Genomic DNA, 27,699 nt, shown 5'->3' on the forward strand with positions numbered 1-27,699 from the left:
TATTTTTATTACTCAATGCAATGACCCCTCCTGATTTTAATAAAAGTTGTGATAAAATTTAATTGGACATATTTTATACACTTTTTTTTTCTTTTTTAAGGGAATTTTTTTTCTCCAGGGGAGGTGGTAAGACATGTACGTGATATCCACTCCTTCGAAGCCGAGTACTTCAGCTAGAATTGTCAATAGCACTTTATGTTTTCTACTAGAAATCTATTTTTCTTATCTAGCTATCCACTCCGGATTTTTGAGATCAGTATAGCGATTCTGACTTAATTAAATGCAGTCGTAAAAAGCACTACCGTTATCAATCTAATCTAGGGAATTACAAAGTGCCAGCTCCGAAAATGAAATCATGTCTACTTCTGGGTACCCTTTTAAGTAGATTATTTATGACAAATTTGTTCATTAATTACTTGGTATCTGGAACAGTTATTTTTTTAGTTGTGAATCATGTAAAACATCTGAGAAACAAGAGGTACTAATCGGTTTTGCTTTCTCTAAGCGTATTGATGTTTACTTTAAAATCAGTCCCTACAGTGAACGGAGTGTTGGTGTCTGTTGTAGAGTCTAATATATTATCATATTGAGCGTCATCTCCTGATCATATTAATCAGGCTTTTATGCTAATATGAAATAAAATTCTTCAGCTAAGAAAAGAAAGAACTTCAGGGAAGGGTGGAAAATAAGGCTTAAAATACCATATTTAGTTATATGTTTTCTTTTTAACATATTATCTTAAAATGTACTTTTATCTTGAGAAAAATTAGTACTGAGCATCTTTTATACCGAATAAAATTTAGCTAAAGCTAGGAATTAAAAAATTATATAAAAAATGTTAAAACATCCGATTTTGTTAAAAAGTCAAAATAGTTTGTTAATTATTTTAAACCAGCGGTTAGATAACAGTGAAAATTCCAATAAAAATTGTTAATATATAAATAAGGATGATGTAGTTAATTTTTATTATCTTTTTTTTGCATGTTTGAACACTTTCCTAGAATTATTATTATTATTGTAAATAATATATATATATATATATTATTATTATTCTTCTTAACAGTTGGATGTTAAAGAGGCATATTCCAAGAAACTTATTAACTGAAAATAGTTTTACATATGTGCTCCATTTGAAATGTAATAAATTGATGAAATGTATTTATTGTAAAAGAATTTTTAAATCTGGAAAACGACTCATCGACGGTGAGGTTGTGGGCGTAGTCATTGAAAAATTTATACCACTTGAGTTTTCAAATATCTAGAGAGACACTAGAATACTCTTGACGTAAAAGAGTTTTTCTTTGTATAGTTTATGTTGTAAAAGAAGACAACAGAATAACATTTCGCTGCTCACTTTTCTTAGAAAAATTTGACGTAAGCAAGTAAAAATTATGAGAATATCTCTTTATCTAACAAAGAAGAGACATTTATAGGATAAACTGTAACAGTTTGCTTTTACATATTCATACAGACGAAATTGTTTTATAAAATGTTATCGACAGTTTAACAGAGTTTGAGAGAAAAAAAAATCAGATTTATCTAACATAGTTAAACACTTAAAAAAACAATAAAAAAATAATTATACAAAAACATTTTATAAATAATGATTAAAACCCCTGTGATGATATCAAAATATAACTGTGAAGGTTCTTTGTATTAAAAAATAAAATTAAAAAAAAAATAATTAAATTATCCAATATGGTAACGATGTTTTATTAAATTTCATATTCAAATAATTGAACAAAAAAGCCGAACTAATATGTTAGTAATATATTCAATTTTAATAATAAAACCTAGTACACATTAAATCTTTTTTAATTATTTTATTAATAAATGGAAAATCAATAGGTAGCAATACATTTTTAAAAAGAATTTTATTTAATGCATATAAATATATATTGACCGTATACAAATAAAACCATAAAAATATTTTTTTGAATGATTTTGACTCCAGCGCCACCGAGAGCGTACATTTTGTGCAAAAACATTTCCTTTCAGGTACCTAATATATATTGTGAAAATGAACCAGGTTGGACCATATATATATATATATATATATATATATATATATATATATACATATTTACGTTGAAATGCGTTTCTTAATATATAATATTTTTATTCTAAAAAGAAAATACATGTTTTTAAAGATCTCACAAATCACTAAAAACAGATAAATTAACGTCGCGGCATTGCCCGCGCTATATGCTTATAGAACTTCAAAAATTGGAAATAGTTTTTAGTAATTAATTAAGTATCGGCTCTCTCTCTCTCTCTCTCTCTCTCACTCTCTCTCTCTCACTCTCTCTCTCTCTCTCTCCCTCTCTGTCGCTGTCAGAGTTATCGCTATTCACATCTTACCGGATAAAATAATGTGGATGAATAATAGTTTTTCAGTAAAATAAAATTTCATAAAACATGTTAAAATAAGAGAGCTGTAAAACTACATGTCTTGTTTCGTCACCGGTTGGTATAAAAATTATTTGGTCGTTAGAATTTCCAGTTTTGGAAAATCCTGCGTATAATTGGCCGTGGGAGAAACACTGAACGGAGATCCACTCCAACGTGATTGAAAGTTTGATCTTGTGAGTTGCTAGTCGTAATAGCAAAAGAAACTCTGACGGGGAATTGTAGACGTTTAAATTGAAATTGTAGATCTGTAGGGATCATAGGGATAAATGCAATTTCTCCTATCGCTGGCCCAATAAGAATTGTAGCTTAAATAATATTGTTACTCATTACTCTGAACTGTAGTCTGGCACCATTACAATAACAATATAATTGGAGAATCAACTTTTAATTTCAGTGGTTAAGGTAGATATCATCCTTAAATTAAATAAAACACATATTAACTTTCTGAAGAAGTCGATATTGATATCGAAATTCAACATTCCTCAAACCATCAAAACTTTGTCAAATCTGTAAATTATCGTTCTTTCCTTTAATTTTCTTATCAAACTAATTTGTTTTTACGTATATTATGGTAGTAATTCAAATTGATCTTTTATAGACAATGAAATTAAATTTAGTAAATCAGATAACATTTTGAAGAAGTAGATATTGGCATAGATAATATCGATCTATATTAACGATATAAAATTTATTAAATGAAGTTCTAGGTTATTCATATATTTGTTTATTTTTTTATTTATGATTTATATAGTAGTGATATTGGTGAAGGTAAACATTCTAGGGGTCATAAGAAAGTTACAATTAAAATTTCGTAATGATTAGTTCAATAGTTTACGCGGTTATCGGAACAAAAAAAAAATATGTTGTCTATATGGTAATGAAATATTGGTTATGCATATTTTTACTATTATTATTTTTATTTCTTTCTCAATGCGGTCTACTAGGGTTGACACCAATACCATTTTTTTTTTCATATTTTCCTTCATTTTCCCAAAGTGCACCTACTTTTCTACTTCTGTCCATTTTCCTCTGGTGCTCTTTTTTCCTTCATCCACAATAATTTTTTCATTATAAATTATTTTTCAAATTCATTTTATCCGTAAACTGTTTAATATATAGGTTTTAAAGCTTCCTCTTTCATCTGCTTTATGCATCCTGTTTTGCTTTTTTTCCAAAGTCTTTCGAAAATTTATTTTATTTTTGGATTCATCGGATCATTTGTCCGAAGAATTTTAATTTTCTTTTTCTAATTGTAGTTTCCAAATCTTCTGGTTTTTATAAATTTTCTACCTTTTTTCTGTTCTTCGGAAACCTTAGATTCCTCTCAGATTTTCCTTTTCGATTCTGAGGAGATTTTGTAGGTCAGTCAGATTTCCTGTTTCAATAAAGTATAAGATTTCTGGTTTGACTACAATTTTGTAATCCATCAATTTTGTATTCATAGAAAGATCCTTTTTATTAGAAAAGATTTTGGTTGGGAAATTTAATTTTTCTAATTTGGATTTCCGAAACTGGTTGGTTAGTCTGCCCCGTTTTTATTGATCATCTATTCTAAATATTTAAATTGGATTGTGACATTCTATTTTTCTATATTTAGTCTCAATTGATTTTTTCAAGATAATCTTTGAGATTTATCATGAACTGTTTTTGAAAAGAAGATATGCGAGCCTGCCTTTTCCGATACTCTTTTTTGAGATTTTTAATTCGGTAAATCGTGTCTTCTTTAGATTTTACAAGTGATAGATAACCTGTTAAAGAAAGGCAGATGCTTTTTAGATCTGGGTTTGGTTCCGACTTTAAAGCTTAGTTATTCTTTTTCCTGAAGATTTTCATGATTTTGTCTAAAACGGTTGAATAAGATTGTAAATAATTCATCTCCTTGTCTCAGACCTGTTTTAATTTGAAATGGTTTGCTGATTTCTCCCCAGAATACTTTGGAGATTATGACTGTCAGCATTAAATTGATTAAATTCGGTATTTTCTGGTCAAAATCGTCTTCTGTCGTTATCCTGAATAATGTTTCCTATCAATTGAATCATAAGCTTTTTTGAAGTCTACAATGAACTCAGTGGCTTGCAACTTGATGCATAATATTTGGAACTCATTTTAGAATCACGATTTGTTTTGCCCAGGAGGGCCATAATCTCTATCTTTCCTGATATTCTCCAATTTTGGAATCTGTTTGGAGTTCCATTCTAATTAGCAGCAATTTTGAAAGTTAATTATAAGAGTGAAATATCTATAAATTGATGTTATTATACATTTAAATAATATATAATATACCTTTTCGCCAATCTATATGGTGAAGTGGTAGCCTCTCTGCGTTTCATCAAAATGTTCCGGGTGGCATTTTTTACATTTTACAAAATTCATTAAGTCATCAGTAACTTTTATCAGAACTCCCAAAACAATAAAATTTTTAAGGTTTCGACGAGAGTTTGCCGTCAATTGAAAACATCAAAAATCGAAAATCAAAATTCAGCATTTTATTTATTTATAAATAAACAATTATTCGGACAATGTCTTCAGAAAGACATTGTCTGAATAAAAGAAGTACAGATATATGTATGAAAGGCGAGATAATTGTTATATATTTTTCCTGCTTCGTTTTTTCAAACAAAAATGTACACCGTTAAATATTTTCTTCCTGCTCTACTAATATTGTAACTAAATGATAGAATTTTTTTAATATATAACAAATACAAATAGTAAGAGTATTTATTATTAAAACAAGCTGTGGTATATTTTCTTTTAAATTTTATTATTTCAAGTGTACATTATCAAGTTTGTTTACGGTACCTAGTACTATCAAAACTGCTATCTAGCGGTGCGATTCGTAAACGGGTTAGAAGAAAAAAAATCAGGTTTAGGAGAGCAAAAATTTCACATTTTCAAATTAAAAAACGCGAAATTACGAAGGTTATCACATATTTATCGAAAAAACCTATATTCATTAAGAACATCTATTTCTGCGATATAGCTTTATTTCATCAAAATTATTTATTTTGTATTTTAAACAATTTAAAAATGTTTAAATGTCGATTTGTGAGTTGGTCATAGTAAATAAGTCTTTCGGTGTGGACAAATTCTCGCCGGCGTCATTCTACCGAACGACTAGATATTTGGTTAAAAATGAAATTTAAAAAATTGAATTTTTCCTTTCCAAATCAAATGTTTAATTAATTTTATTAAATGAGAACATTTTAGTAGTTTAAAACATATTAGAAAAAATAATTATTTTTTCGTATTTTTTAAAACATGATAAACTTATATTATGTTGAAAAAAATAGCCTTTTTTTAATTCTTAATTTCTTTTTCGGCTTAATCAGCTGGTTTTTTTAATGAATATTGTAATTTTAGATAGATTATAATTAGAATATTATAATTTAGATTATAGATTATAGTTTTACAGCATTATTCGTTTTTTTAAAGTTTTTAATATGATTCTACATTTTTTTAAATTTTATTTTGTCATGAAAACCGAAAACATATAATTATATGGTTTGTAATCTACATCAAGCACAGTATTAGAGAATTTTATATTAATTCTTGCGCGTGCTACTTGTGCGATAGTTTTAAAGAAATAGAAGATGTAGATTATAAACTTATGGAAATTCGCCTGGAGAAATGCTAAGATCTCTTCATGTTTCCTGATTGTAAAGAGGTTAGATTTCGATCCTGATTTCAAAGATATAATCTAAATATGATTAAAATCACAACAAAGTATGACATTTTTATTTCCTTGTTCTTTACTCTATTACTAAAGAGATTATTTAAAAATATTTATCTCTCGAGTTTATTCTGCTATAAAATTAAACTGCGTAGTTAATGAGATTACAGTTAATCTGAAGTTCTATTCTGAATAATCTATATTATGAACTGTTTTACACTAAATTAATCCAATTCAAGCCTATTTGTTATGGTAAAATATTATATTAGCTGTCTTCTGCGGTGTTATATATATATATATATATATATATATATATATGTAGATAGATAGTACTGTCGCTTAAATCATATCTGAACATCGTGTTACTTAACACAGTGCGATTAAAATATTTGGCTTCGGCATAGAACTATTTCTCATATTTCTAGGTGAAGCTGTTCAATGTAAATATCAGGCAGTATAGTTTGCATGCACGTGTGCTTGTTTATGTTTATTGTACATGTAACATGATATTACATAATTTGATCATAAATATGATGTTGAACTTAGCGTTATTTAGCATACCTATTATATAAATTATCTACTTTAAAAATCGTTTAGCAGATTTTATTTTTAATTTAATTAAATACTTTTTTTATCGTAGTAGGATTATTTTATAAAAATTTTCTTCGTACTTCTTTTTTTTCCTTATGAGAAAATTAATAAAGATTGTCTATCGTGTTAAGGTACACTTAAATAATATTAATATTTATCACGATATAATTATTGTATATCGTACCATTTCTTTTTAATATAAGTTCATAAGTACGGGTCAAACAATGACCCTGTTGTTTTAAATTTATTTAAATAGATCTACAACTATATGTTTTTTATATTGTTAATACTCTGGTTATAAATGTAATTTTATATACTGGGTGTTTCATTTAGTTTTTGCCATACATTATAGATGTGTTCGTCTCACCAAAATAATAAAAAACTTTCAAATAAACATATGTCTGGAAATGCTTTATTTTCTTCCTACGGTTAACGAAAGATTTCGGCCAGATTTCTGCTCTAAAATCAAATAATGGTATAGTAATACTTAACGGATACAAATTCTTGAGCGACATGAGTGATTTTATAAGCACTTACTTGAAAAAAATGTTAAATATGTAAAAAATGAGAGTAGAAAGCCCGCTTTTTAGGTTTCTGATTTTAAATTTCCATTTAGCCAAATAAAAATTCCAGACAAAATTTTAAAACAATTTTATTCAGAAATTTAATATTATTCAAATCAATAAAAATCGAATAAAATTGTTTTTAAATTTATTTGTATTGAAAACCAAGCATATCAAGAATTTGTAAAAATATTTGACTACAAAAACGTTTTCTAAATATTGCACTACAGATTTAGTGCAATAGAAAAATAAAAAACATGGCCTACATTTCTCAACATAATTTTATAATAAAACCAAATGGTTATTTCGGTTATTCATTATGCAGTTTAATTAACATAGAGTGATAATTAATTCTATAAAGATTAGTTTGGATTAATAAGATTGCATGTAAAGCTTCTAAATTTTTTCAATAAATAGTGTCATAGTTTCAATAAATAGTAGTATTATTTGACCTTTAGAGCAGAAATCTTGAAGCGACAATTTTCGTCATATAGGTTAGGTTTGCCATCGAAAATCAGCTGATTTCGAAGTCTAAATTTCTGAGGTTCAAATCCTAGTAAAGGCATTTACAGTACTTTTATACGGACTTGAATACTAGATCGTGAATACCGGTGTTCTTTGGTGGTTGGGTTTCAATTAACCACATATATCAGAAATGGTCGACCTGAGATTGTACAAGACTAAACTTCATTTACATTTATTCATACCATCCTCTGAAGTAATACCTTACGGTGATTCCGGAGACTAAAGAGAAAAAATAGGTACGGGAAAATGATTTAGAAGTCTCACGAGTACTGAAGACGAGCTGGAAAGTTTATTAACAGTATGCAACTTAGGGAGGAAAATAACAAGCAGGACTGGATATAAAAATTAAACGGCTTATTTTGATAAAAAAAATAATATAGAAATTAAACTAATTCTGAGAATACAATAGTAGTATTTAACTGAATATTCTTGCATATGACAAGGAGCTATAGGATATGTCAAAAAAAGATTAACAAAGAATATATACCTAGTAGTAAATTATTATTTTTACGTAGGGATTGTGATTTCTACATTGAAGTGGAATACTACAATATAATTAAAAGTTGGGGAATAGCTGCCATAACACTTAAAATTGAGAAAAAGACTCTTGTATGAAATGCAGATAGAAATGAGGATGAAATACGGCCGAAACAGATAATTGGATTGGAAAATATCGGGAAATAGAGGACGTGATAGTGCATCCAAAATGTCGAACGAGTATATGGTATGATAGATAATCACATTAATTTTACTAACTGATACGCAGGTAAATTTCACTTCGTCATAATGTAAAATTTTATGTAGGTAACATTTAAATTGAAAATATAATTTTTTGGACACTTATTACAATTTTGCAAGATTGCCAAAAATCCGGGCGTTTTAGTAATTCCACATCAAATATTGTTGAATTTTCAAAAAATAATTTTGTAGATAAATTTATAAATCCTTTTGATAATGCAGTTTATAAATCATGTTAGGACGTTTTTTTTTTCAAAAAATTTAACTTGAACTGAGTTAAAACATAAAACATTAAGAGATTACAATTTAAAATTTACCGATTACGTTTACTTTTTTAAACATTCAATGACAATACCTTCAAAAAATTCAAATTTATCCGCCTTACAACCGGAACTCAGGCAAAAAGTAATGTGAAACATCGACATCGATATTGAAACTGAAGAGGTGAAATATAAAAGCCACCATTTAAAAGCCCCTTTTTTAGTATTGTTTTTAAAAATACTAAATTCAAGTTACAAAATTTTATAATTAATAATTATTTTTTTTTGTAATGATGAATTAATTCATTAATTCAATATAGAAGTTTTTGAAGCTTGCACGTGCGGAATATGGAAATGGATTTTTGTAGAGTATGATAAATGGCAACTTTATTAATTTATACAACTTTTTTAATTTATATGTTTCCTATCAGTTTGCCTTTATATTTTCAAAAACTTTTAAATAATAAAATTTGTTACTATTGAACTACTTTTAAAGTAACTTTGATAAAAATTAATTGTTATGAAGCGGATTAAACTTCATAAAATTGCACTCGTATTTCAGTGTATTAAACGTAACGTCAATGCATAAAAGCGTTAGAAAATAATTAATTTATATTTTTATAATTGTATGCTATTATATATATATTTTTTCTGAACTTTAAAGTCTTCTTTTTTATATTTTAATGACATAATATCAGAACGAGAATAATTTTCAACCTTTATCATAGATGTAGTTAGAAAATTTAAGAAAAAAAAGAGAGAATAATTTTATTTCAGCGATATATTTTGATTTAAGGTGTAAATTTATTATCATCATTATTATTTTAGATAATATAAAAATTATTATTGGTATTTATGAAAAAGTGATCTCCGATTTTCCTACTACGCTTGTATATGTCTTGATATCTAGAGACCATAAATGCTAAAAATTTAATTACAAAATTCTCTGTAGGTTATTTTGTGTTAACATTTTAACTATCTAAATTTCAGAAACGGGTTAATCTACAACCATGTGTAATAGAAAAGAATTTCTTCCATCAAAACTCTGAATCGGTTAAATGTAAGTTCATTGTAATCTAACCGTATTCTTTGTAATTGAAAAGTGAATCGCTAGCGAATCGAGTCAGTTTACTTGATCGTACTCGCTTCCATTTTTCTAAGCTATTTTGGAGCTAAAGTTTATAAATACTCTATAATTAGATAAAGAAAACATAACTAACCTATGATAAATTCTTGGCAGCTGGCTACAGAATGTTTATGTGTTATGTGGCACATATTGTTCTTTACATTAGAACTAAGTACAGTCGGCTTATAGGGATCTTCCATCAGATCCTATGAAAATTTCAGAGCTGTAATGAGAATAATTTAACTACAGTTTTTATATATTAACGAAATAAAATATACTAAATTAAAAAAGAAAAATAGATTAGGGATGAATATATTGTAGTAGTGTAAGAAAGTGATAAATATTATAAAATAATACGAGCAAGTAAAGTGATGAAGAGACTTTTAAGAAATATTTTCCACAATTTACCTAAATCAATGCTAGAATTTCTGAGTTTAATAAGTTTTTCTCTCTTTTTTAAAGAAAAATTAGGTTTTATTTTTAGTCGCAAGGTGTGACTGGGAGGTGAAAATGGAGTTTCTTTACGTTTTGAGGTATGAGGAGTACGAAAATACCATTCACTTAAAATGTAATTTCCTTATATTTATTCAAAATCTCCTAAATTACTAAATCAGTTTCATTGAAACTTATATATATGTTATGGTAGTGTATTTGAAGTTGTGCATGTGAAAATTTTATGAAGATTTATTGAGTCATTTTTGAATTTCACTCAATTAATGTCGAAAAAATTTGAGCGGGAGCAAGTTAGAAGCGTGGTTCATTATGGTGCTGCAAGTTGGTAGGTTGGTGTTCTTTTATCTGTGGTATCTGTTGTTAGCAGTATTAAACTAAATTAAAAATAATATTAAAACCTAATTAAATTGTCAAAAAGTCGATCTTCTTGCGCAGAACTGCACAAGATTTTTTTTTATTGTTTCAATTTACTTACTGAAAATTAAAAAAAAAAAATATTTTTCTCTAAATATATTATTAATACGATAACAGTTTTAAGGTAAAAGTAGTTAAAGGTAAAAGTATAATAATCTTTATCCCTAAAAATCTGAATTAAAAATTGTTTCAGTTATTGACCTTTAGACCTATTAATTTAGAACGTCGAATTCTTTTTTAATTTTTTTTAAACGGCGTAATTAGGAGGAAGATAGTCTACAATCTTTAACATAGAAGTAGGAGGTAAATTTTGTTATTATTTTTTAATTAATTTCTCAACGATAAACATTTATTCTACACGATTACTGAAATACATTAGAAAACAAAAATATGCACAAAATTCAATCAAAAAAAGTTTACTTAAATTGAAGACTATTTCGATCGTTAAATCCCAAAAAGACACTCAGGAAAAGTAAATAATTAATAAAAGATGAAATAAGAATTAATATTAATTGACAAACTGTAGGTATGAACTGTAAAACATGAAATATTAGTAACAAATGTAAATCAAATAAATGTAAATTAAGTCTTATTCTAATTAAGAAACTGTTTAAATAGTGTTTTGTAATGTTTCCGAAATAAATAATATTTATTTGTTAATTAGTATTTTTGACTAGTCGTATTACTCCTTCTTTCCTCATTTATTTATATAATTTGTTCCTTATATGTATAAATTTTCTCATGTCTATCGCTTATTTAACCATAGAAATTGCAATCAGTTTAAGTAAACTTTTTGTGTTCGCTGTTCTTTGAGCGGAAACTTATTTGCTAATTGGTTTCTTTGTTAATAGGTTGCCTGTTACACAAAAAATATTAATATTTGACTGTACTGCTACAAAACTTTTTTCCTCAATTTCTTTTCAATAAGTATTTTTTTCTATATAAAATTTTATTTTATCCTAAATTATGTGTAATTATAATTTAAAAAGTGATGATAAATTTGGGCTTTACATATCATGAGTGAGATGTGAAATGGTGCGTAAAAAAAAAAAAAAAAAAAAAAAAAATATATATATATATATAAATATAAAATTTAAATTCGAAAGAGACATAAATAGGGATCTTAAAATTACAAAACATTGTTTTTTTTTTTATAAAGATGAAATATAAGTTTCAGTCATTTGAAATAATGAAATCCAACAGTGGAAGTCTGTATGGTTGACAATGAACATGGAAAATCTTTACATTAATATTTTTTTTTATTTTACGAATATCTATCACTTTCTTATAACATTTAATTCTAATTCAAAAGGAACTTAGACAAGAAGAAACAATTTCTAATGAAAGTAGCAGTTTTTAAAACTATTTAAAGGAATTTATGTATAGTATTTAATTCTTTTTTTATCTACAATTATTCTAATAGTGATTAAAAAAAAAACAAGAGTCCAAGCAGAAATGTATAGCACATCCCCGACTCTGGGTATTATCTTATTTACCGGCCTAAAGAAAAAAATTATTCTGTAAATAAATTTATTTTGTAAAAATCAGCTATTATATAATAATATAAAATTTATAATTTTTGGGAAATAGTTTAGTTACTTTTAAGTGAAGCAATGCAAAGAGTTTAAAAGCTCAGCTGTATATATAACTTAAGATCCACAATCAGTTCTCATAGCATTCAACCTTTTAAAATAATCCAAAACATTGATATCTGATGTGTTTTTAAACACGTTTTTGGTATTCAAGGTAGAATAAACGAATAAATTTATGCTAATATTTAACTGGTTTAGTCAATTATGCTAGAACTTTTTTTAATTATTTTATATTCTTTAAAAATATTTATATATTTCTTAAATATTTATTTAAAAATAAAATAAAATTTTTAATATTTATTTATTTTTTAAAAATAAGTAAATTCAAAAAAGTTGTAATAATTTTCATTTATATTACTTTGAAAAATATTATATTTTTAATCTATAAATAAGTATCGGAGGGATTCAGAGATTAATATTAGCACTCTTGAAGTATACAGCTTGCCGTTAGACGTTAATTAGTTTTTGTATATTTATATTTTAAGATTATGACCAAATCTTCCTTTTCGAACTGATAAAAATAAATCCTCTTAACTGAATTTCAATTGTACAGGGTGATTCAAAGAAATGGGAAATTTTGAAAGTTGTGTTGGTAGCCATGGGCGATTGGTACCACTTGATAAGTGGCGCCAGCCTCTCTAACCTAACCTGCCATTTAGTTGTCGTGGATCCAACGTGCATTTCCTATCAAAGCGTTTTACAAAAACTATGAGTGTGGAGGGAGCGCGTAGAGAATTTCGCCGTCATTTTAATCTGGGACGGAACGGCCGTGTTCCATCAGCACATGCAATTAAAACATGGATATCTAATTTTGAGGAAACCGGTTCGGCAATGAAAAATAAACCTCCAGGCCGTGAGCGAACCGTCCGCACACCACAGAATGTTCAAGCTTTACACCATGCTGTCACACGAAGTCCACATCGGTCAATCCGTCGTCTCTCAGCATCTTTACAATTGCATAGATCAAGTGTTCGAAGAATGTTAGTGAAGGACTTGCAATACCATCCATACAAGTTGCAGATCGTCCAGGAACTGAAACCGAACGATGCAGTTGTGCGAGCACAATTCTGTAATGTAATGCTTCAAAAGATAAATGATAACGAAGAGTTTGTTCACGAACTGTGGATGTCAGACGAAGCGCATTTCCACCTCAGTGGATTTGTTAACAAGCAAAATTTCAGATACTGGGCACAAGAAAATCCTACGCAGCTACACCAGCGTCCGTTGCACAGCCAGAAAGGACAGTGTGGTGTGCTATGTCATCTTACGGTGTTATAGATCCTTATTTTTTTGAGGGTGACAACGGTATTGCGATTACAGTGACGTCGGCTCGTTACGTAGCCACGCTTGAAACCTTTGTTGTGGAACAAAACAAGAGATTTCCACCAATTCTTTGCACAGGCTGGTTTCAAAAAGACGGAGCAACGTCAGATACTGCACGAATATCGATGGCAGCTGTACGCCGATTGTTTGGATAACGTGTCATTTCACGAAATGGTGACATTAGATGGCCTCCCACATCGCCTGATCTCTCAGCTTGCGATTACTTTTTGTGGGGTCACCTTAAAAGCAAAGTGTTCCACAGTAGACCTGCTACAACGGAAGAACTGAAGGCAAAGATCCGAGAAGCAATTGCGGAAATTCCAGTTGAGATGTTAACGTCAAACCATGAACAATTTAACGAAGAGACCACGTGAGTGTTTACGTAGAAGAGGAGGTCACCTGAAAGATGTCATCTTTAAAAAATAAACTAAAATGTATGTATCCTAAAATGGCAACATTTGTACAATTACATGAAATAAAATTCATTTTCTAAAAAAAATTTTTCATTAACGTTATTTAATTTTTTAAATTTCCCGTTTCTTTGAATCACCTGTATTAACGATACCTAACGATTTCTGTGAGTATTATTCTTTCACGCAAAAACTATTCGTCCGATTGAGCTGAAATTTTCCGGAAACATAGTTTTTATACCTGGAAAGACCATAGGATTATTATTGTTATGAAATGTTTGACCGTTTCAGTATGGTGGCCATTTAAATGGCTAGCAGTAACAACCAGATTATCTCTGTTGCCGATATTCAACTTTATTGTGACCAAATCATTGGCCAAATAAAATTCGAAAACCCTTTGTAGTGAAATTTGAAATTTGAAATTAAATTTTCTACAGAAAACGTCTTTGACTTTTTCCATATCTGTTTTGGTTATCGAAAAAAGTAGCTTTAAAAGTGCGACTGTGTACGACGGCGCTGCGACTCGACCAACACAAGGATTGCCATTGTTACTGTGTGTGCGACGCGACTGGATGTACCTATATCCGTTATTTGATTAAAAAATAAATAAAATATTAGATGAAGTACGGTCATCTCCTCGTTGTGTTTATCGGATAACGCTACAAACTGTACAAAATAACTTTTTTCCCTTACGAAGGACGGATAACCAGTTACAACTACTATTTTTAAGATGGGGCTACTATTTATATACCGCATACTTCAGACTACTCTGGTTTCAGTCCTGTACTGACTGAATTGTTTCTCTGAAGAAATTGTAATACATGATATTTTATAAATTGAACGGAACTTAATTGTTGTTTATCAGTGTCATTCTGACAAGCATAAGAATAATAAACACAGTTGGCTAGACGCGAAGGACGAGCAAAGCAAGCACTGATCAGCTTCTATTGGATAAAACAGTAGTTTTTAGTAGTTTTTTTTTATTTTATTCATTAGTTTATATTTATTTATTTCTATTGCATTGAAAATATATGATAATTAATTTAAAAACCTGTAGTATTTTTAGGAACCATACAATAGAATACGTATGTTCAATAATCCAAATAATAACTTTTCAAAATAAAATAAAACTAGGAAATGTTAAAAAATAAACAAAGAAATTTCAACAGTATATGGAAATCATAATAATTCACATATATCAAAAGCGTTTATAAATTATAGTTCTGTTATAAAAAAGAGAGAAAGAAATTTTTTCAGCAGATTTTTCTGGACACGAAATATGGCTGTAGGGATTTAAAATAATATTCTATTTGTTTTAAAATTATACTGGTTTTTACTTTTTATTCAGACCGGCTGTAATTTATATTCATTAGATATAGATGAAAATATGAGAGATTAACTTATTTTATTTTTTCTGAATTTTTATGGGCATCGACTGCTAAGGTCATTAGCCCTCGTCACAATCTTTAAAAGAAACTACTATCACCATCTGGATCGTCATATGTAAGGGTGCAAAGGGCCCTTACATTTTATTTAAAAGCACAAACTACACAAAACATTTAAGACATAAAGACAAGGACAATCACAAAACACTTATGGGGTGTAAAGGGCCCCAATATTAAAATTTGAGATAGGTTCCCAAAAGACCATTAAATTAAAATTAAAATTAAAACTTAACCTACCATATCTTTCTTTCTTTCTTCTACGAGTCTCATTTATAGTTTGTTTAAGCACCCTCGGGGCGACCAGAACCGCCATAGACGCTTTTGCTGATATCTACTGGAATGGTTAATATCAATTTATTAATGGCAATGGTAAACAAGGTACCGCTCAACGGCGAACCTTGCGGTATGCCATTTTCCAAGATTCTTTCACATGAATATTCATTGTTGACGCGTACTTGGAAGGTACGGTCATTCATGTAGTTGCTGAGCAGTATATGCAGATTGCCACGAATGCCCCATTCATGTATCTGGAGCATTATACCATGACGCCAGGTCATATCGAAAGCCTTCTGAAGATCAAAGAAGACTCCGACACAATGTTTCCTTTTAATAAAGCTGTTATATATAATGTCCTCTAAGCTGATCATTTGATCAGTGGTAGAATGGTATTGTCGAAAACCTGCTTGATACGGTGATATCAGGTTTTCTTTTTCCAAAACCCAGACGAGTCGATTATTAATCATTTTTTCCAATATTTTCCCAATAGCACACGTCAGAGAAATAGGACGGTAGCTATTGGGGTCTGTTAAATTTTTATTTTTCTTTGGTACTGGAACAACATGAGCTTTTTTCCACTGCTGCGGGTACGTTCCATCCCGCCATATTTTATTATAAAGTTCTAATAATCTACGCTTTGCAGTGGTATTCAGCTGCCTGATCATATTATAGTGGATTTCATCCGGACCAGCAGCTGTGTTACCTGATTTTTCCAACGCTTTCGCGAATTCTTCCATTTTAAATGGTACATTATATGAGTAATTATACTCAGTTCTAAAATTTAGTAGACCTTCGAGTTCTTCTTTTTTGGTTCGAAAACCTTCCTTGTAGTTGTCTTTTTTGCTGGCCTTTTCGAACTGATTGGGTAACAGCTCTGCAATTTCATATGGAGTATCTTTTATTTCATCTTCATCTTGAAGGCTAGTTATGGGAGCAAAATCATTACGCCCACAAATCGCCTTCACTTTCCTCCAAACATCTGATGCAGTAGTAGTTTTGTCGATGGATGATACGTATTGCTGCCAGGATCGTTTTTTCGAATCTATCATAAGACGTTTTGCATACGCCCTGTATTTCTTAAAAGCAACAAGATTTTCTATATAGGACGCTTCTTAAAGGCGTTATACGCCCTATTCTTTCTTTTTATAGCTTCACTTATTTCATCGTTCCACCATGGAACGGGTTTCTTTGTAAGTTTCCCAGATGTTTTGGGAGTATATCTCGATGCCAACTGAATTATTGCATTTGTTATGGCGTCGACATCGTCTCCGATAACTCCAGTTGTTTCTGGGAGTATCGTTCTAGCTGTGAAGCTCGTCCAGTCTGCCTTATCAAATAACCATGTTTTAGAGACGGGATATGTTTTTCTTTTAACATCAGTTACAATTTGCACCGGGAAATGACCGCTTCCATGCAGATCGTCTATGACTTGGAAGCTATACCTCGGTGCTATCGATCCGCTTATGAGTGCAAGATCTATACCGGACGTCGATCCATCTCTGGCATTGACAAAGGTACCTGATCCGTCGTTTAAAATAATAAGTTCTGAATTCATCAGGAACCCTTCCAGTTCTCTTCCACGGGGATCTACTCGATCTGATCCCCAAAGAGAATTATGAGCATTAAAGTCACCCACCAGTAAAATAGGTGGGGGAAGCTCGGAAATTAGTCTTGCTATGTCATCCTTATTCCAATCAAAATACGGCAAGTATATGCTGCATACAGTAACCTGGAGCGGACGCTTCATACTAACGGCGACCGCTTGTAGGTTTGTGTTTAGAACAACCGCTTCGGTGGTAGCTCTAGTCGATGTTAATATAGCTACTCCACCTTTAACTCTTACATTTGGCGGTTGATCTCGCCGAAATATATCGAAACCTTTTAATTTAAAATTTTCATTTCGGCGGAAATGCGTTTCTTGCAGACATATACAAATCGGGTCTACATCATGCACCAAGCGTTGGAGCTCATGGATGTTTTAAAAACATCCATTGATGTTCCATTGTACAATCGACTCGCTTTTTAATTAAATTATGATCTTGGTTTTCCTTTCGGCCATCCTTTTTTTTCTCTTCTTCTCCATATTGCGAACGGCATCATGTTCGCGGAGAACATCGTCGACGGTGTAGCTTCCGGTCTCCGAATCGGAGACCACCGAAGCCGCTGACGACGACGGGCATGGATCGGCGCCGGTTTCAGGCGCCGATTTTAGGCGGCAACCTGGCCGCTCCCCGACACGTGGGGCGCACCGGTCACCGCCCGTGGAAGGGGGGACACTCGTCCCCCCTGTGAAATTTTTTGTGGCCTCTGAGGCTTAGAGGCCACTTCAGTTACAGGAGGCTTGGGAGCCTCCATAACAGACTCTGTAGCTGTCACTTTCTTATCTTCAACTAAAATCTCGCTAAGACGGACTTGGATATCAGGTTTATTGTCCGTTTTCTTCTGTGCTGGAGCGACTTTTTGTTTTGCAGATGTGTCTTCAGGAGGCTGTACAATTATTCTTGGCTTAACAGGTTCTTTAGTGCTGAGAGGCTTCATTTAGTTTTCGATTATCCTCTCAATTAAGCCAGCCAAGGTAGGTGCGAGTTTGTTGATGATTACACTCTCATCAACAGCAACTGGAGCAGGAGCAGGAACAGCAGCCGCAGCCTGAGCATATGTTGTTGTTGCTCTAGGTCTGCGGGTGTTTTCGATCTTTTTTGCTTCAAAGTAGCTGACTTTTTGCAGGGTTTTTACTTCCTGCACAGCCACTTCGTCTTTGTAAACAGGACAGTTCCTGGATCTACAGGAATGCTGTCCTCTGCAGTTTATACAGGTAGGAGGCTCCTTACACGGCTCTCCATGAACTGCATCACCGCACACGCATATTTGCAGCCTCTAACACCTAACAGCGGTGTGTCCAAAACGTTGGCATTTAAAACATCGCATTTGCTGTGGGATAAATGCCCGCACATCCAACCGCTGTATGCCCGCTCTTATCTTCTCCGGTAAAGTAGGCCGGTTAAATGTAAGAACATGGGATGCAGAAGGAAGGACTTCGCCATTCCTTCTCATGTTCAACCTCCGACATTCTAATACTCCTTGCGGCGCTAATTCTTCTACAATTTCCTGCTCCGTACAGTTAAGAAGATCCCGACAGACCACAACACCCCTTGAAGTGTTGAGCGTGCCGTGGGGATCAACACGTACAGCTAGCTCTCCAATTTTCTTTAGTCCTAGAATCTTCTGAGACTGTATATCACTAACAGTCTCTACATGAAGTCCCGTGAAAGTTTTTCTTATTTCTTTAACAGGGCCTCCAGCACATTTGTTTATTTCCCGAGCGATGAGGAAAGGACTCACCTCCGAGAAATTACCTTCTTCCTTCGTGATAACCAAATACTTAGGTTTTGGGATGCTGCTCTTAAAAAAAGCTTTCTGCAAGCTTTTCCTAGCCTCAATCTCAATCCTCTTAATCTCCGTACTCTTTCGGCGTTTCGCCCCAGGCGAAACAGCCGGTTCTAAACGAGGGTGTTTGCGTGAACCCTCTGCCACGTTTAATTGTTCAGTTCCCATGAACAAATAATCCCTTCTGTAGTAAGCTAGCCGCCGGGGTACACCCCCACTCCAGGGCTACCAACCCTGGAGATCCGTTCCGGTACTCCGGTGAAACCGGCATATGTCCTGGCAGAGAGCGGATGCGCAGTATCTGCACTGACTCCAGGCCCCTACACACCGAAGCTTTCAGGGCTCCCATGGTCCGAACATGGGCACCTTAACTACATGCTTGCCATCACGGGGGGCATGTGGACGACGAAAGGTCTCCGTTACACCTGCAAATAACTTTGACCGTGGCCGCCACAACGCCAGCTCTAAAGGCGGTATTAATCCATGTACATAATCGTTAATAATGTCGTATCTGCAGGTGGCCGTAAAGTCCAGTCCTGTAATTCGGGCTATAGATGTAAATCGACAACACTCGGAACCCCGTTAGCCAGCTATATGTAATGTACTTGAGTACAGCTGTTGCCGCCCTGGACGGGGAACGTAGATGTTGTGTTCCGGACGTGGGGAATATCTATCTCAGGGCCCTTTTAGTTATTATTACACAATTGTTTTACATAGTTTTGATGATAAATTTATGTACATTAAAATATAATTTTACTTGTTATGTATATTTAAAATATATTTCGTGTTAAAATTAAATTAAATTACAAAAATTAATAAAAGTAAGAAAATAGTGTAAAATTAAATTTTGTAGAAAGATTTAACGATGACTACATCAGATGTCAGAATGGCCGAGTGGTCGAAGGCGCCAGACTCAAGGATTAATATCCTTGACTGAGCCGGGTTTTTGGTCCTTACGAGGGCGTGCCCCACGCACGCCCTCGTAAGGACCTGGGGAAAAACCTGTAGGTGTTTGAAAGGGGGTGAAGAAGGATAGAAATTTTAAAAATGATTGTAATTTTTTCCGATTTCCAACTATACTAAACGAGATATTCGCAAAATTACGGCTTGCCAAATGATAAATTTCTAAAAACTTTTTTCGGGTTTTATTTGAATTTCGAATTTTTAGAGGTGCGACGGTGTGTTGCGCAGCGGCTCAACTAAACAGCCATGCCACCGTTACTAAGTGCAATGCGACTCGCTGCATCTGCATCTGAGAGTAGATCTTCTGTGCTGTTAAATACTTAAATTACTATTGTCATCCAATGGATAGTATTTGTAAATATTAAATTAAAATTCAGTTACACATATGAATGATGGAAGAAATCACAAAACGAGGAAAAAAAATTGGTCCTTGCGTTAATGCGTTAATTTACGTGTTATTTATATATAAAATATATTTTGTGTAAAAATTAAATTAAATTACGGATAATTAATAAAAGTAAGAAAATTGTGTGAACATCTAACTGCTTTTTAGGTTAAGATTATTAAAAAATTAAAGTTCTTCATAGGAAATATGTTTTAACTAATCTGAGAGACGTTTTAGACGAAATTACGGCAAACCATTATGTTAATTTATTGAATTTTTCGATTTTACTTGTTATATTTTTCTTTCTTATCTATTCTACTCATATTCTAGTTCCATTAACTTTCTTTAACTTTTTACATTAGAAAAAAATTTCTGCTGGAATGGAAAGAGGAAACCACCAATTTGCACACTACTTTATACTCCTACGCGCACACTATCCTCTTTTAGTTATTATTACACAATTGTTTTACATAGTTTTGATGATAAATTTATGTACATTAAAATATAATTTTACTTGTTATTTATATTTAAAATATATTTTGTGTTAAAATTAAATTAAATTACAAGTAATTAATGAAAGTAAGAAAATTGCGTAAAATTAAATTTTGTAGAAAGATTTAACGGCGACTACATAAGATGTCAGAATGGCCGAGTGGTCAAAGGCGCCAGACTCAAGGATTCTTAAACTTGTCAGACATCGTCTGAGCTGGGTGTTCTGGTCCTCTTACGAGGGCGTGGGTTCGAATCCCACTTCTGACACAATTTTTTTTTCTTATTACCCAAACATTTTTCTTCTACGTAGGGAGAAACCTGTAGGTGATTGAAAGGGGATGAAGAAGGATAGAAATTTTAAAAATGATTGTAAATTTTTCCGATTTCCAACTATACTAAACGAGATATTCGTAAAACTACGTCTTGCAAATGATAAATTTCTAAAAACTTTTTTCGGGTTTTATTTGAATTTCGAATTTTTAGAGGTGCGACGGTGTGTAGCGCAGCGGCTCAACTAAACAGCCATGCCACCGTTACTAAGTGCAATGCGACTCGCTGCATCTGCATCTGAGAGTAGATCTACCGTGCTGGTAAATACTTAATTTACTGTTGTCATCCAATGTATAGTATTTGTAAATATTAAATTAAAATTCAGTTACAGATATGACTGATGGAAGAAATCATAAAACAATGAAAAAGGAGTGGTCCCTGCGTTAATGCGTTAATTTACGTGTTATTTATATATAAAATATATTTTGTGTTAAAATTAAATTAAATTACGGATAATTAATAAAAGTAAGAAAATTGTGTGAACATCTAACTGCCTTTTAGGTTAAGATTATTAAAAAATTAAAGTTCTTCATTGGAAATATGTTTTAACTAATCTGAGAGACGTTTTAGACTAAATTAAGGCAAACCATTATGTTAATTTATTGAATTTTTCTGTTTCACTTGTTATATTTTTTCTTCCTTATCTATTCTACTCATATTCTAGACCCAATAAATTTCTTTAACTTTTTACATTAACTAAAAATTTCTGCTGTAATGGAAAGAGGAATCCACCAATTTGCACCCTGCTTTATAATCCTTCGCGCACACTATCCTCTTTTAGTTATTATTGCACTATTGTTTTACATAGTTTTGATGATAAATTTATGTGCATTAAAATATAATTTTACTTGTTATTTATATTTAAAATATATTTTGTGTTAAAATTAAATTAAATTACAAATTAATAAAAGTAAGAAAATTGTGTAAAATTAAATTTTGTAGAAAGATTAAACGATGACTACATCAGATGGCAGAATGGCCGAGTGGTCAAAGGCGTCAGTCTCGAGGATTCATTTCCTTGATTGAGCCGGGTTTTTGGTCCTTACGAGGGCGTGCGTGGGTTCGACTCCCGCTTCTGCCAAATTTTTTTTTTTTTAATTAACTAAACATTTTCTTCGACGTAGGGAGAAACCTGTTGGTGTTTGAAAGGGGGCGAAGAAGGATAGAAATTTTAAAAATGATTGTAATTTTTTCCGATTTCCAACTATACTAAACGAGATATTCGCAAAATTACGGCTTGCCAAATGATAAATTTCTAAAAACTTTTTTCGGGTTTTATTTGAATTTCGAATTTTTAGAGGTGCGACGGTGTGTTGCGCAGCGGCTGAACTAAACAGCCATGCCACCGTTACTAAGTGCAATGTGACTCGCTTGCGACTCGCTGCATCTGCATCTGAGAGTTGATCTTCTGTGCTGTTAAATACTTAATTTAGTGTTGTCATCCAATGGATAGATAGTATTTGTAAATATTAAATTAAAATTCAGTTATACATATGACTAATGGAAGAAATCATAAAACAATGAAAAAGGAGTGGTCCCTGCGTTAATGCGTTAATTTACGTGTTATTTATATATAAAATATATTTTGTGTTATAATTAAATTAAATTACGGATAACTAATAAAAGTAAGAAAATTGTGTGAACATCTTACTGCCTTTTAGGTTAAGATTATTAAAAAATTAATGTTCTACATAGAAAATATGTTTTAACTAATCTGAGAGACGTTTTAGACTAAATTAAGGCAAACCATTATGTTAATTTATTGAATTTTTCTCTTTCACTTGTTATATTTTTTCTTCCTTATCTATTCTACTCATATTCTAGACCCATTAAATTTCATTAACTTTTTACATTAACTAAAATTTTCTGCTGGAATGGAAAGAGGAAACCACCAATTTGCACCCTGCTTTATAATCCTACGCGCACACTATCCTCTTTTAGTTATTATTACACAATTGTTTTACATAATTTTGATGATAAATTTATGTGCATTAAAATATAATTTTACTTGTTATTTATATTTAAAATATATTTTGTGTTAAAATTAAATTAAATTACAAATTAATAAAAGTAAGAAAATTGTGTAAAATTAAATTTTGTAGAAAGATTAAACGATGACTACATCAGATGGCAGAATGGCCGAGTGGTCAAAGGCGTCAGTCTCGAGGATTCATTTCCTTGATTGAGCCGGGTTTTTGGTCCTTACGAGGGCGTGCGTGGGTTCGACTCCCGCTTCTGCCAAATTTTTTTTTTTTTAATTAACTAAACATTTTCTTCGACGTAGGGAGAAACCTATCGGTGTTTGAAAGGGGGTGAAGAAGGATAGAAATTTTAAAAATGATTGTAAATTTTTCCGATTTCCCACTATATTAAACGAGATATTCGCAAAATTACGGCTTGCCAAATGATAAATTTCTAAAATCTTTTTTCGGGTTTTATTTGAATTTCGAATTTTTAGAGGTGCGACGGTGTGTAGCGCAGCGGCTCAACTAAACAGCCATGCCACCGTTACTAAGTGCAATGCGACTCGCTGCATCTGCATCTGAGAGTAGATCTACCGTGCTGGTAAATACTTAATTTACTGTTGTCATCCAATGTATAGTATTTGTATATATTAAATTAAAATTCAGTTACAGATATGACTGATGGAAGAAAACATAAAACAATGAAAAAGGAGTGGTCCCTGCGTTAATGCGTTAATTTACGTGTTATTTATATATAAAATATATTTTGTGTTAAAATTAAATTAAATTACGGATAATTAATGAAAGTAAGAAAATTGTGTAAAATTAAATTTTGTAGAATGATTTAACCACGACTACATCAGATGTCAGAATGGCCGAGTGGTCAAAGGCGCCAGACTCAAGGATTCTTAACCTTACCAGACATCGTCTGAGCCGGGTATTCTGGTCCTCTTACGAGGGCGTGGGTTCGAATCCCACTTCTGGCACAATTTTTTTTTTAATTAACCAATCATTTTTCTTCTACGGAGCCTTATTCGGTTTGAAAGGGGGTGAAGAAGGATAGAAATTTTAAAAATAATTGTAAATTTTTCCAATTTCCAACTATAATAAACGAGATATTCGCAAAATTACTCCTTGCAAATGATAAATTTCTAAAAGTTTTTTTCGGGTTTTATTTGAATTTCGAATTTTTAGAGGTGTGACGGTGTGTTGCGCAGCGGCTCAACTAAACAGCCATGCCACCGTTACTAAGTGCAATGTGACTCGCTTGCGACTCGCTGCATCTGCATCTGAGAGTAGATCTACCGTGCTGGTAAATACTTAATTTACTGTTGTCATCCAATGTATAGTATTTGTATATATTAAATTAAAATTCAGTTACAGATATGACTGATGGAAGAAATCATAAAACAATGAAAAAGGAGTGGTCCCTGCGTTAATGCGTTAATTTACGTGTTATTTATATATAAAATATATTTTGTGTTATAATTAAATTAAATTACAAATTAATAAAAGTAAGAAAATTGTGTAAAATTAAATTTTGTAGAAAGATTAAACGATGACTACATCAGATGGCAGAATGGCCGAGTGGTCAAAGGCGTCAGTCTCGAGGATTCATTTCCTTGATTGAGCCGGGTTTTTGGTCCTTACGAGGGCGTGCGTGGGTTCGACTCCCGCTTCTGCCAAATTTTTTTTTTTTTAATTAACTAAACATTTTCTTCGACGTAGGGAGAAACCTATCGGTGTTTGAAAGGGGGTGAAGAAGGATAGAAATTTTAAAAATGATTGTAAATTTTTCCGATTTCCCACTATATTAAACGAGATATTCGCAAAATTACGGCTTGCCAAATGATAAATTTCTAAAATCTTTTTTCGGGTTTTATTTGAATTTCGAATTTTTAGAGGTGCGACGGTGTGTAGCGCAGCGGCTCAACTAAACAGCCATGCCACCGTTACTAAGTGCAATGCGACTCGCTGCATCTGCATCTGAGAGTAGATCTACCGTGCTGGTAAATACTTAATTTACTGTTGTCATCCAATGTATAGTATTTGTATATATTAAATTAAAATTCAGTTACAGATATGACTGATGGAAGAAAACATAAAACAATGAAAAAGGAGTGGTCCCTGCGTTAATGCGTTAATTTACGTGTTATTTATATATAAAATATATTTTGTGTTAAAATTAAATTAAATTACGGATAATTAATGAAAGTAAGAAAATTGTGTAAAATTAAATTTTGTAGAATGATTTAACCACGACTACATCAGATGTCAGAATGGCCGAGTGGTCAAAGGCGCCAGACTCAAGGATTCTTAACCTTACCAGACATCGTCTGAGCCGGGTATTCTGGTCCTCTTACGAGGGCGTGGGTTCGAATCCCACTTCTGGCACAATTTTTTTTTTAATTAACCAATCATTTTTCTTCTACGGAGCCTTATTCGGTTTGAAAGGGGGTGAAGAAGGATAGAAATTTTAAAAATAATTGTAAATTTTTCCAATTTCCAACTATAATAAACGAGATATTCGCAAAATTACTCCTTGCAAATGATAAATTTCTAAAAGTTTTTTTCGGGTTTTATTTGAATTTCGAATTTTTAGAGGTGTGACGGTGTGTTGCGCAGCGGCTCAACTAAACAGCCATGCCACCGTTACTAAGTGAAATGTGACTCGCTTGCGACTCGCTGCATCTGCATCTGAGAGTAGATCTACCGTGCTGGTAAATACTTAATTTACTGTTGTCATCCAATGTATAGTATTTGTATATATTAAATTAAAATTCAGTTACAGATATGACTGATGGAAGAAATCATAAAACAATGAAAAAGGAGTGGTCCCTGCGTTAATGCGTTAATTTACGTGTTATTTATATATAAAATATATTTTGTGTTATAATTAAATTAAATTACGGATAACTAATAAAAGTAAGAAAATTGTGTGAACATCTTACTGCCTTTTAGGTTAAGATTATTAAAAAATTAATGTTCTACATAGAAAATATGTTTTAACTAATCTGAGAGACGTTTTAGACTAAATTAAGGCAAACCATTATGTTAATTTATTGAATTTTTCTCTTTCACTTGTTATATTTTTTCTTTCTTATCTATTCTACTCATATTTTAGACCCATTAAATTTCTTTTTTTACATTGGAAAAAAATTTCTGCTGGAATGGAAAGAGGAAACCACCAATTTGCACACTACTTTATAATCCTACGCGCACACTATCCTCTTTTATTTATTATTACACAATTGTTTTACGTAGTTTTGATGATCAATTTATGTGCATTAAAATATAATTTTACTTGTTATTTATATTTAAAATATATTTTGTGTTAAAATTAAATTAAATTACAAGTAATTAATGAAAGTAAGAAAATTGCGTAAAATTAAATTTTGTAGAAAGATTTAACGACGACTACATAAGATGTCAGAATGGCCGAGTGGTCAAAGGCGCCAGACTCAAGGATTCATAACCTTATCAGACATCGTCTGAGCTGGGTGTTCTGGTCCTCTTACGAGGGCGTGGGTTCGAATCCCACTTCTGGCACAATTTTTTTTTTTTATTAACCAAACATTTTTCTTCTACGTAGGGAGAAACCTGTAGGTGTTTGAAAGGGAATGAAGAAGGATAGAAATTTTAAAAATGATTGTAAATTTTTCCGATTTCCAACTATACTAAACGAGATATTCGTAAAACTACGTGTTGCAAATGATAAATTTCTAAAAACTTTTTTCGGGTTTTATTTGAATTTCGAATTTTTAGAGGTGCGACGGTGTGTAGCGCAGCGGCTCAACTAAACAGCCATGCCACCGTTACTAAGTGCAATGCGACTCGCTGCATCTGCATCTGAGAGTAGATCTACCGTGCTGGTAAATACTTAATTTACTGTTGTCATCCAATGTATAGTATTTGTAAATATTAAATTAAAATTCAGTTACAGATATGACTGATGGAAGAAATCATAAAACAATGAAAAAGGAGTGGTCCCTGCGTTAATGCGTTAATTTACGTGTTATTTATATATAAAATATATTTTGTGTTAAAATTAAATTAAATTACGGATAATTAATAAAAATAAGAAAATTGTGTGAACATCTAACTGCCCTTTAGGTTAAGATTATTAAAAAATTAAAGTTCTTCATAGGAAATATGTTTTAACTAATCTGAGAGACGTTTTAGACTAAATCACGGCAAACCATTATGTTAATTTATTGAATTTTTCTCTTTTACTTGTTATTTTTTTTCTTTCTTATCTATTCTACTCATATTCTAGACCCATTAAATTTCTTTTTTTACATTAGAAAAAAATTTCTGCAAAATTACGGCTTGCAAATGATAAATTTCTAAAAACTTTTTTCGGGTTTTATTTGAATTTCG

General features: G+C 31.5%; 1 protein-coding gene and 4 non-coding genes across 5 annotated transcripts in view; all 5 read left to right on the top strand.

The window, feature by feature from the left end:
* Positions 1-27,699, top strand: part of LOC142322689 (guanylate cyclase 32E) — an 857,649-nt gene that overhangs the window by 166,400 nt on the left and 663,550 nt on the right. The window lies entirely within an intron of this gene.
* TRNAL-CAA (transfer RNA leucine (anticodon CAA)) lies at positions 21,172-21,292 on the top strand. The gene is made up of 2 exons: positions 21,172-21,209; positions 21,247-21,292. It is a non-coding gene; the product is annotated as a tRNA-Leu (tRNA).
* Positions 24,185-24,305, top strand: TRNAL-CAA (transfer RNA leucine (anticodon CAA)). The gene is made up of 2 exons: positions 24,185-24,222; positions 24,260-24,305. It is a non-coding gene; the product is annotated as a tRNA-Leu (tRNA).
* Positions 25,593-25,713, top strand: TRNAL-CAA (transfer RNA leucine (anticodon CAA)). The gene is made up of 2 exons: positions 25,593-25,630; positions 25,668-25,713. It is a non-coding gene; the product is annotated as a tRNA-Leu (tRNA).
* On the top strand, positions 26,748-26,868 carry TRNAL-CAA (transfer RNA leucine (anticodon CAA)). Its single transcript has 2 exons — positions 26,748-26,785; positions 26,823-26,868. It is a non-coding gene; the product is annotated as a tRNA-Leu (tRNA).

This window comes from Lycorma delicatula, chromosome 4, assembly GCF_047948215.1.
Source record: "Lycorma delicatula isolate Av1 chromosome 4, ASM4794821v1, whole genome shotgun sequence".
In the NCBI taxonomy this organism is placed as follows: Eukaryota; Metazoa; Arthropoda; class Insecta; order Hemiptera; family Fulgoridae; genus Lycorma; species Lycorma delicatula.